Here is a 12,757-nt window from a genome sequence, read left to right on the forward strand (position 1 = left end):
TTTCCGATCACTCAATGGATATTGCTGGTGATCTAATAAAGCATCAACTGCAACTTCTATATCTGCGGGCCTTGAGATGAAGGAGAACGGGGGCGCCAACTTGTAGACGTGCCGCCATGCTGCAATTATTTATATGAGATCGTGATCGGGCAACACTGACTCGTTTTCCAGTGTCAGAGTGTTGTTTTCGTCGTTGATTTTGAGCGTGCCTTATCGAGAGCGACGAGTGACTTCCAGTTGTATGTTATGTTGGTTGAAGGAGTGGTGACGAAATCCTTCATGAGCTCCTGGCTTATGGGACAAAAGAATCGCTTGGGGACTTTGTGTGGACATCTCCGAGGAACCTTTGGCATGTTTTCTCTTCTTCTGTGTATTTGGTTGTCTTTCCAATGTATGTTATTAATCTGCAAATCTTCCTTCCCATGAATGCATGATGTCAATGCGCTGGGTAAAATTTGCAAGAGCCATACGAACGATAATGACAAAAAAGACATCAAAGTTAATTCCTGTATTAGCTGCCAAATTGCGTTGACAAAGACTTTCAAAGTATCAGCTACGCTTCTTACGTTTTCACTATATTTTTCTGTTTCGTTGTAGTCCTTTACAAGGCGGTTCCACACCCATGAAATATTGCAAGTGTTGAACCATTTGTGGTTTATTGCAATAGTGTCCTCTACATTTTTTTCTTGATGAAACCAACCACTCGGTACTAAGATAATTTCATTCCTTTCTTGGATACACTCCAACCAATATGTCTTGGAAAATCTAGGGAACTGTGTTGCTGAGAAATCTCTATAAATATCATAGATAGTTTGCTTCATGTAAGGGTGAGGAATATGCCAAACTTTTTTGCCGCAAACATTTGCAGACCAACTATCTGACCTGAAGACATCTACATGTAATGGAGTCCAAGTACATTTTGGGCCCATATATACAAAGCGATAATCTGAGCACGACACGTCACATTCACAATCTTCATCAACACCTTGAATGCCATGGATGCTGTAAGAATCAAGGTATAAGCTAAGCCAAACATCTAAGAAAAACGTTGGAGCAGTGTAAGCATTGTAATCAAGACATTCCTTTACAAAATGCCAATCCTTTAAATAAAGCAATGATGAGTAATTTTTTTCCCATCAAAATCTGTGTCATAAAATCTGCAATTGAGATTATGCCACTATTCGATTTATTCACCAACAGTCATCCCCAGTCTCTTTTGGTCCATGAATTCTTTTCTATCACAATCTGCAACTTGAACTCGAGATTTGGCAAAATTTAGGGACAAGAATGAGAGATTGGGTTTCCCATCAGGAGAAACCCAATCACGACAAGCCCTCCAATCATCCATGAGGCTGGTGAGGAGGACTAGTTTGTTGGTATTCATATATTTATCTCTAAATTCTCGGTAGCTGATCTTCCTTCCATCGACTCGGCATATCTTCCTGCTCCTTTGTGCTTCAAAATATCCATCAGCCTCTGCCTTAACCTCTGGTTCTGCTTCCACTTTGGGCTTTGGTGATACCCCTGAGGCTTGGCCTTTTGGGTGACTGAAGAGCTTAGATTGTGATCCCTCTGAGCTGAAGGTCCCTTCTTCAAGTTAATTTCAATTTTAACAGATTGAGTTTTTCCATGTCTTTCTTAACCGATCCATTGGGTTTTTTCTTGAATGCTACATTATTTACATCACTATCCATAAGGGACCCTTTATTGGCTTGTTTTAGATTGTCTCTTGTCAATAAAGGTTTCTCATCTTCAGAGTTGTCACTATCCATGGGGGAACTTTCACTGGGAGATTTTGGTTTGTGTCTTAACGCTAAAGGCTTCACATTCTTGGAGTCAACACCACGCGCAGGGAAACCTTCACTAGGTGATTTTTCGATTGTTTTACCTAAAACCTCATACGCAAGGGAACATCGTCATTTGGATCATTCTCAGACTTTGCAGATTTTGTTTGCATAGATTCTTTAGGCTGAATACATTTGCTAGTAGGCAGCAAATTGCAACTTTTTTAAAAATCTTTGGCCAATGTGTTTTTTGTAGCTCCTTTTGGCAATATAGATACCTCATGACTTAAAAGTTTGCCATCTTCAGAATCATCAATGTCTTCTTTAGAATTTTCCTCATTGTTATGATATTGTTCATCATCTTGTTTCTCAAGATAGTCCTCATCCACATCATCTTCATTTGGATCATCATTTTGATCTATATCATTCTCATCGATATCAAGATCAACTTCATCTGGATCATGATCTTGATTATTTTCTGCAACATGTTCATTTTCAACATTATCACTATTTTGGTCAAAATCTTCTTCTCCTATTTCATCTTGTTTTGTTTCACCATTGCTATCATCTTCCTTATTATCTATTTCATTTAGACTTGTTATAACTTTTGCATATGATTTTTCCCATTGCTGAAGGTTTTCTTGAATTTTACTAAACTGTTCAATGAATTCAGGTCGTAAACGTAATAGCATATTGTGCGGCGAACAACGTTCAAAAACTCGCATGGTTATATTGTGCGGAAGATAACTTTCGAAGTCTCGCATGGCTCTGATACCACTGAATCAACAAAACTTATAGCTTGTTGACTTTAATGTAAAAATACACAAGAGGTATTTGTAATAATAATTTATCATATATATAAATGTACAAGTGATGTTGAATGTTACAATGAGGACTCGCATATATACTAGGCATGTGTCCTTTTCACTTAACTTAATGACTATTTAACATAATCATTATTTTGATTTTTATTATTTACATTGTTTATAGTTATTTTATTTGTTATGAATTATATTCATAACAAAGACATAGTCGTGGGCCACATTTAATTATATTCAAAAGTTGTGTGATAAAAGGGTCGTATGAGTGCTGAGAGGGCCGTGCTCACATGAAGATCGAGCTACTGTGTGGGCCGACAATTGAGAGTGGATCATGCATGGAAGCCATCACATTCTCAGCCGTCATTCGCTTCTAGAAGAGCCGCAAAGACTCGATGGTGACAGACCAAGAGCTGAGTCACTACCCATTCAAGGAGGGGCCATCACATTTCTAAAGGCCGAATTTTCATTTTTGGCCAAATTATAGAGGGTCCCATTATATCCTTTCGGGAGATTAAATATCATAGAGGCCGATAATTTTTCAAGCGACTGTGTATATGACAAGGTGTGGAATTAATTTCATAGTTGAGACGAAGGTTTTATTTGCTACGGGTAGACATGTGATGTTTATTTGGGGTAGCATCGGATGTGCTCTACCCATGAAAATTGGTGGAGAGGCTTGTTGTCGCACAGAATGTCTAAGCACCGCGACAACGACTCAAATCGGGGGCTGTCACCCTAATCCGCAATCTCTCCGTTTAAGCTGTCTCCCTACAACAGGCTAAGGGGGGTAGACCTTATGGAAAAGTGGAATGAAGAAGAACTAGTTGGGAACCAACTAGTTCGGGAGACATAGTGAAGCGATCAAGTACTCGATTAAGATTTAGCAAGTCTTATTGGATTTGATTATATTTTAAACGATTGATACTAGTGCCTTGTGGAGTCAACGATCTTGGTATGGAAATTAAGACCAAGTAATCAATTAACAACTGCTGCTTAGATGAATGACTATTTTATATGAAATGCAGATCCTAAAACTAATGTGAGATGCAAGAATCTTGGTTAATCTTAGTTAAATGGCTATTTAAATGTGAACCCTTCAATCCTTTTTGTGTTGAGCCTGATTTCGTAATAATTGGCAGAGAGAAGATCAGGAGAAGCACACTAAGGCGTGATTAACGATACCACTCCTGAAATTCTAACATACCCGATGTGTTTGGCACTGCAGAGAACTGTGGCTCTGACGATTGCAAGGTCATCGTTTTAAATACTATTAAAACAAGATCCTTAAGAAAATATGGATGGAGATTTATTTGTTTATCGACCAAATTTATGCTTGGAAGTAAATTTTATCTATGCAAAGTTAACTTATATGCAAATGCATCAGAAGATGAGATGAAGTTAGACTCGAGAATGGAAAAACACTTATTCCGCAAAAGCCCTCAATTACCCAAATGAAATGCTCGCCTTTTTTTAGATGAAGACTTAGAAAATAAACTCTTGAAGATACTTTAGTTAAAACACTAGATTATTTTGAATCTTCTTGATACAATTTAGCTCAAAGAGAACAAAAACAACTTTGCAATTCGATATCAATGTCAACAGATGCTAAAAAAAAATACTCAGTTTATGAAACAAAGGATATGCATTTTATCACAATTTCATGACAGAGTACTTAATTTTCAGAAATTAATTTTTAGGACAATAGTAAGAAAAACTTTATGACAACAGCGATATGACAATGGAAACAGTGAGCTATCAACGATATCTTTATGCCAAAAATGTACCGAAATTTTTCCAAACTTGCCCACATGAATTATAAAATTTTTTCAACCTGTTATGATGTGATTTCCGGAATTATATCAGATCTGATATACTTATTACAGCCAACAATTGAAACATGAAATAAGCCTAATGATGAATGCCCAACTCAAAAAATTAATTCCTTAATGTATTAGACAACTTAGAAACCGATTTTAGGCTAACCCACATGAAATTCTTCCACTGCTATATTTTAGACTTCAGATCTAGGCCAAATTCTGGATGCACATTAAACATAAATGACTTGTTAATGTATTTAGCAATTTTTTTAGTTAATTTCAAACCACTTAGATGTGTTCTTCACCACTTTTAGAAAGGTATATGACTGCTGTAGCAAATAGTGAGGAAAAAGATGGTTTAGAGATCAAACCCTTAGGCCCTAGGCCTTGAAGATCACTTGCCCAAGTTGTTAAAAAAATTTCAATATCTGAAACACAATTTTTTACCGAAGTTTCTACAAAATCCCACCAATGATTAGCTTCAGAAATCAAATATTCAAATCAAAAATGGAGCAAGGGAATCTAGGGCCAATGAGAGCTAGCACTAAGCCCAATAGAACTAGCGTTGGGCTAGGAGAAGACAGATCTGGACTTAGGAGCCCCAAAACTTGAAACCCTTGTTCTGAAAAAAATTATTTCGTTTTAGATCTTCAGATTTATTGCAAAATCTTTAATGGTTGGCCTTGTAAAAAGATTTGGGATAAGATATTGCCCTCTAGGGCCTAGATCTGTCTCAAAACCTCCAGATCTGCTTGAAAAATCTCAGATTTGACAATCTACTTGGTTGATTTCTCAGATCTATTCTTGCAAACAATCTTTGAGCCCAGATCTTGCCCTCCAGGGTCTAGATGTAGCCCAGATTTGAAGATTTACTTGGCTGATTTCTTAGATCTATTCCTGCAAACAATCTTTGATTCCAGATCTTTCCCTCCAGGGTCTAGATCTAGCTTAGATCTGAAGATTTTCTTAGCTGATTTCTCAGATCTATTCTTGCACAAATGAAAAGAGAAAAACCCAATACCCAATGTGTACAAAAATAGAGAAAATCTCAAAAGTCCGAGTGTTAAAATTCAAAATTATGTTACAAAAATTTCAGATTTACAGAAGTAAATAACAGATATATACCATAATTTATAGATCTATACAAATAAATAACAGATCTATCAGATCTGAGTAAGTATGAGTCCAACTCCGCTCCTAGATGTGATAATCTAAGGCTCTTAATAGCCAGATCTATCAAAATATCAACAAAACTTTTGAAAGATTTTGAAATTTTAGAGAGGTATTAGCCCAAAAACGCCTTGCAAATTTTTTTTTATCGTTAGATAAATCCTGAGGCTTATGTGAAGTAGGCTCTTCAGAAAGTATGTGTTGAGAGTTGGCTAATCCAACCGAGGGACTATCCCCAAACACTCAATGAGAACCTGAGAGATATTTTGCAAACACTAGATCAACCATCAAATCAAGTAGAGAAATGGAACAACAATAAAATTCTGAAGAAATAGAGATACCTGCTACTTTAATCAAAATTAAAAATGTTACCCTAGATCCAACAAACTGAATAAGATACTTGTATTCATATTATTTTAAGAGAGCTATTGATTGATAGTTTTCACATAATATTAAACAAAAATTAAAATAATGTTACCATAAATTCATCAAAAGGAACACTACAACACGTTGAAGCCCCAAAGACTTTTGCATTAATTCAAAAAAGTATACAAGAGAGCTTGAGAGCTTAGTACACGATCAAAAGATCAGATGATCTCAACTGACAACTGACCTCCGATTTAAAGATAAATCTTCCAATGGCTAGTTTGAGTGATCCTTGTCAAAGTAATCTCGACCGTTGATGAGGATCAATATTTCTTTTAATCTCATCTGTCGAAATTTTAATTATTGAGGAAATTTCAAAATTTTCAATAATTGTATTTTAATTAATTCAAAAATTAAATTTTTGAATTAATTTCCTCGAAATTTTGACTTTGACTTAACCCCAGGGACCAAAGGCCTAAAATTTAGCAAAATAATCAATTTATCTTAGTCCCTGGGCCTTTTAAAATTTGAATTTTAAGGACCCATGAATTTTGCCTTTGGAAAATTTAAATTTACCTAGGACTTATAATTAATTAAATTTCTGGCTTAGGATTTTAATTAATTTTGGCCAGAAAATTTAATTAATTAACCTATGAGAGGATAAATTATTTTTCTAACCCTCAAGACACTTTACATCATGATTTTTACATTTTTTACATCTCAAGGGGAAAAACCCATTTACAAAAGACCCTCACATAGTACCTAGTTCTGAGACACAAATTTAATCTAGCAGATCAAACAATTTGTAATAAAATAACCTAACCAAATAGTTAGGATTACTCCCAAATCACTTTTACATAGACTCGATCTAGAACACTAGGACTCCCCTAAGGTCCTAGTGACAAAATCCATTCCGGCTTTGGGGTAAGGTTGAAGGAAAACTCTGCCTACCATCCGAGAATGGATTGGTGAGATAAGAAACCTTCCGGAATGTAGATCGTCACCTAAAAAGTAGGTTTACCTAGGTGATTACATACACGACACGGATCTGCTGAGATTATTTACATTATACACATGCAGACTGAGTTTACATTATAAGATGATCCTCAGATTGATGATGATAGCTGGATGGCAAGAACACATCGATCAGGTGCTATCCCTTTTGCGAAAAAGGAGGTGTACTGCTATGGGTCGTTGACATGCAGTGGTCAACAAGGCTAAAGCACATGAGATCTCCAAGACCCAGAAATGGTTTTGGGAAATTCTACCCGGAGAGAGATATTAAAATAATTAATATTTTTAATGGGTTCCTAAGTCTAAACTTAGGAAAATAAAAATATTAATGGGTATTAATATAAAACTAGGTTAGAAGGTTCTAAATGACATGGATCAAGCCAAATCTAATCTTAGCTGTTGATTAGAGATTTAATCTCGGTTGTTGAAGACTCTACAGAAAAACGTATAAGAGGAGGCTTGAGGGTCAGTTGGAGATACACCAAATTGATTAGTCAGTTCAGTTTTCTGGAGTGGGGTTTGCTGAGAGAAATCGAACCAGTGATTAGAGTTGCAGCGAGGGGCAGTGAGTGCATAACGGAGAGGTAGAGATAGTTGGGTAAGCAAGCTTGGCACCCGGTTGTACTGAAGAATTGTTGAATAATAAAATCCTCCCTTGCTGCACTGGTTTTCCCACATTGGGTTTTTCCGGGGATTGTTGTCCAAAATATCTATGTCGATGTGTTGATTCTTGTGCATGTGTTTGTTTTTGTATTATGGTGTGATATCTGCAGCGTAATTTATTTTAATGTTTATTGAAGGAATTTCATAAATAACTTATTGAAAATAAGTAGCCAAAGTAAATCAGATGTTGCATTGATAGAATTTTCACATAGGTGGTGCTTAAAGCAACTGATTTCTGCTTCTTGCTAATCCAAGATATTGAAGCAAACCCCAAAGAGAAGCAACACCTAAACATGCTCTTACGATCCACCACTTGACTAGCCCAGTCAACATCTATATATCCATGTAGCCTCAATTCCCGGCAGTGTATCTTAGTGCATAGTGGATTTTTCCTTGGAGATATCTCAAGGGATTCTTAGCAACAATCCAATGAATGTGATGAGGTTCGACCATAAATTGACTAAAATGTGTTCATAGCGAAGCATATGTCAGGACATGAGTTTACCAAGAACATCAGGGCCCCTCAAGTTGACGATACTCAAAAAGATTCACTAATTCAGGCCCAACAACACTTCCACATAGCTTCTTGAAGTTGAGTTTCATCGGAGTAGACACGAACTTGCAATCCACCATCCCACATCTCTCAAGTAGCTTCACATGTATTTTCCTTGAGAAAGAAAAATATCACCTAGCGTTTGCCAGACCTCCAACCCTAGGAAATAGTGCATCAATCCTAGGTCCTTCATCTCGAATTCGGAAGCCAACTCCCTCTTGCCGTTATGAATGAGAGGGTCATTAATTTGCTAGAAAGAGATCATCCACATAAAGGACCAGAATGAAAGGCCTGTCCTTTTCAACCTTGAAGTATAGGTTCAGGTCACCTTCGAAGTTCAAGATCGTTACATGTGTGTAACGATCTTGAACTTTGAACCACTTCGGTTGTTTTACATAGACTTCTTCCTTAAGCAAGGCATGCAATAAAGCAGTTTTGACATCCATTTGGTGTAGGCTCCATCCTTGCGAGGCAATAAGGGCTATGATCGAATGGATAGTGGTATATCGAGCAACTGGTTCAAATATCTCATCATAGTCCAATCCTGCCTTTTTGAGAGAAAGCTCGAGCAACAAACCTGGCCTTGAACTTTTCAACACTCCCTTTAGCTCCATGTTTGATTTTGTAAAGGTATTTTGAAGTGACCATTGACTTGTCCATGGGTCTAGGAACCACATCCCAAACCTCATTCTTCATGATCGACTCATATTCCTTGTTCATCGCATCCTTCCAAGCTTGGTTCTTAACGACTTCTTCAAATGTACATGGCTCAGATTGTACAAAGGTACTCATGGAAACTAAGTCGCCTTGGTACCTGTTCGACTTCTTGCTTTCATGAAATGTTCCCCTTGGTGCAACATGTCTCTTGACATCTTCAAGATATCTTTGAGCCACAAAAGTCTTTTTCTTGAAGTAGAGGGCTCACTAGGAGGTGGATCAATGGGATCCATCAGACCTTCAACATTGGGCATTAGATCATTTGTCGGAGATTCATCCTGCTTTCCTGCATTATCATCATTGTCCTTCCTAGGGATAGGAAGATCTCGGATTTTCTTAAGGGAAAAATCTTCATCGAAAGTGACATCATGACTTATTTTGACTTCTTTTTGACCAGACACATAGATTACATATGCCTTCAAAGTTTCACTATAGCCCACAAACGTTCCTTTCTTCCCAGATGCATCTAGCTTGTTTCTTTTCTCTTTTGGCACATGAAAATATATAGAACAACCAAAAATTCTAAAATGAGAAACATCAGGATTGTTACCGGTGAAAACTTCTTCAGGTGTCTTAAAGTCTAATGCTTGATGTGGGCATCTATTTTGAGCATACACAGCAGTGTTGGCAGCTTCTCCCCGTAAGAACTTCGATAGACCTTGGTCATGAAGCATGGAACAAGTGGCTTCTATGATAGTTCGATTCTTCCTTTCGACAGCACCATTTTGTTCAGGAGTATATGCAGTAGTGGTCTCCCTCTTAAAGCCAACTTCTCTACAATAGTCATTGAATTCATTTGACTCATATTCGGTTCCATTCTCGGTCCTCAATATTTGATCTTCTTCCCTGTTTGATTCTCGACCAAGGCTTTGAATGAGCGGAACCATTTGAACACTTCATCCTTCTTCTTTAAGAAATAGATTCATGTTGTGTGAGAGAAGTTATCCACAAAAATTGCGTAGTACAAATATCCTCACAAAGATGTTACCGACAACATACTTGATAGACTAAGTCACTTGACATGTGGATTCGGAATTTGAGTGTCGGATACCGACTCGTTGACCCCCCCGGAACAAGACACGTTCGGATAAGTTATATATATATATATATCTATATTAAAAATTAGCTATTTGAATATTTCTTACACATTCTCATTCATGATACAAATTCATTGATTTCAAACAGAGATCTTCATCTACATGTAAGTTTTACTGTTTACAAAGTAACATTATGCATAGTACATAGCACATACAAATACAATTGTGACATAAATGATAAATCATGATTCATAATAGATATTCAATTCATCAATGATCCAATAGGAGAAAAACAAGATAGCAAGATAAAGATACTGACAACTGTAGTTTTCTCATTAAGTCATCATAATCAAAATGTGTTACATAGGTAGTGCAATGCCAATGGCAAATAGAAATATCAAATATCAAATAGCAAATAAAAAACAACTACAAGTGTACAAGCCTCAAGGCAGTAGGTAGCTCATGACTCATGAGTCATCAATCCACATAGTCATCATCAAAATCAGCATCACTGTCCTGATCATCTGGGCACTAGTACCACTGCTCTCCTCTGCTGCATCCTCCTCCTTTGTATCCAAAATCATCTCTTCATCTGCTGGTGTGGAGGATGACCCCTCTACAGTATCACCATCATCAAATCTGACATGCTCTAGTATAAGATCATTGAGATCCAAGTTGGTCAATGCCAACTCAACACTGCTGTCCAAACCCATATCATCAGGAAAAACATCCCACATCTTTGTCTTTCCCTTCAACCACTTTTCCCTCTACTTGTAAATAAGACGGAGGTTGGTGTGCACATACACCATTGTCTTTGCCCTAGACTACTCAAGCTTGCTCTTCTCGACACTATACAAATTCCCATATGTGCTCCAATTCCTCTCGCAACATGAGGATGAACTCACCTGAGAGAGGAGCCTCATGGTTAATGATTTTCCCACCAAGAATAGGTCTTCTTAATCCCCCTGTCTCTAATCAGACCATGACCTGCAAATCGACAAGTGCGAGTGGAAAACTCTACAAAGGCATCCTCCATCTCATGAAGGGATGCTCGATCATGAAAAACCCGCTTGAATGCATCTTTCCTCTCCTGTGAGATTTCACCATCCATGTGAGGAGGAAATCTGTGGGAAGGTCCACCATTCAGCCACTCATGGTTGAAGGCTTCTTAGTCCCCCTATCTCTAATCAGACCATATCCTACAAATCGACCAGTGCGAGTGGAAAACTCTGCAAAGGCATCCTCCACCTCATGAAGGGATGCTTGATCATGAAAAACCCGCCTAAATGCATCTTTCCTCCCCTGTGAGATTTCACCATCCATGTGAGGAGGAAATCTGCGGGAAGGTCCATCATTTAGCCACTTATGGCTGAAGTATTTTGGGTTCAATGATTGAGCCAAACAATGTAAAGGTTTGCAATTTTTGTCCCATCTGCTGACAAGAATATCCTGTATAGTGGTGAAGAAGGCCTCTGATGATTTCTCATACCCGGGGCACTCACTCTGTAAAATAATGCTCCTCATAGTCTCAATCATGGAATCCCATCCTTCATAAACCTCTCCTACGATGGGTTGGTATGTATTAGCAAATCGAAGCAAGGAAATGATAGGGTCCATGATCTGAATAACTAGATCTACACTCTCCCACCAAGCATCATCTAACACTGTGTCCTTCACACATTTACAGACTACCTCTGTCTTTCTCCAAAAAGACCAAAACCCTAAAATAAGCATGGCCCCAAGAGTGGTCTTGACCTCCCTCAACCTCTTCATGAATGAAGAGGCAAACCGTGTATCCGCAATCTTCAACAATGATAGATTGTTGTACTCCTTGTAGATAGTGAGGGTATTTGTATGGTTTTGTACAAAGTTACAGATATGCCATGCATCCTCAATAACGTTACCAATCCAAAGCATATCAGAAGCAGTAGATTTCAGTGCTAAGTTCAATGAATGGATAATGCAAGGTGTCCAAAACACTTGTGGATATTTAGCTTCCACAATCATGCTAGCAGCCTTGCAAACAGGTGCATTATCTGTAAATATTTGCACACAAGAATCAACACCTACATCTTCAATAACTTTAATAAAAAACTCACCCATATATTGTGCATCCTTGTATTGTCCAAGTGCATCCACTTCTTTCAAGAAAACTGGACCATTCAAGGAAGACACCATGAAGTTGATGAGTGGGTGTTATGCTGGATCTGTCCATCCATCAGAGACAATGCTAACCCCAGATGTTGGCCATGATGCGTTAATTGGCTCAAGCATTTTTTCCACCTCTTTTTTTCCTTCGTCAACAATGTGGTTCTAAGCTTCTTTGACCCAAGAGGCACATACCCTGATGGATCCCCTTGAGTTAGAGCTCGACACATCTCAATAAATAGAGGTGAGCATGCAACATTGAAGGATATGAAGTTATGATAGAAAAAAGGCAATGGTGAGATCAAGCTCTTCTCGTTTTTCCTTCCGAAAAATCTTGTCCATTGGACCAAGTGAAATTGCCTTTGTCTTTGTTGCTTGTCTCCCACTAGAACTCTCAAATGGGAATTTGTTCCTGCCTTTCTTGAAGAATGGAAGGGGGTCATCATTTTTGGCATTTTTATTTTTATTTTTATTTTGCAGCCACATTTTCCATACCAACATTGGATTCTCTTTCCATTTCTTTCCTCGTTGATAAAGACACCTTTGTACAAGCTCCAATCCCACAACCTGGTAAAGCCAACAAATGACCTTTTACAAGGAAATATGTGCTCGTGAAAGTATTGTGGCAAAAGCTACATTTTCAACTCACATTGCCTCCTCCCTTCAC

At 37.8% G+C, this 12,757-nt stretch overlaps 1 protein-coding gene and 1 pseudogene across 2 annotated transcripts in view; one reads left to right on the forward strand and one right to left on the reverse strand.

The window, feature by feature from the left end:
• The window catches only part of LOC149251271 (rho GTPase-activating protein 7-like), a 351,010-nt gene that overhangs the window by 185,284 nt on the left and 152,969 nt on the right, over positions 1–12,757 (forward strand). The window lies entirely within an intron of this gene.
• Positions 400–3,861, reverse strand: LOC149251273 (arginine-specific demethylase JMJ20 pseudogene; annotated as a pseudogene).

This window comes from Pinus tabuliformis, chromosome 7, assembly GCF_031772625.1.
Source record: "Pinus tabuliformis cultivar Carrire ecotype Pingquan chromosome 7, CPIR1, whole genome shotgun sequence".
NCBI classification, from domain to species: domain Eukaryota; kingdom Viridiplantae; phylum Streptophyta; class Pinopsida; order Pinales; family Pinaceae; genus Pinus; species Pinus tabuliformis.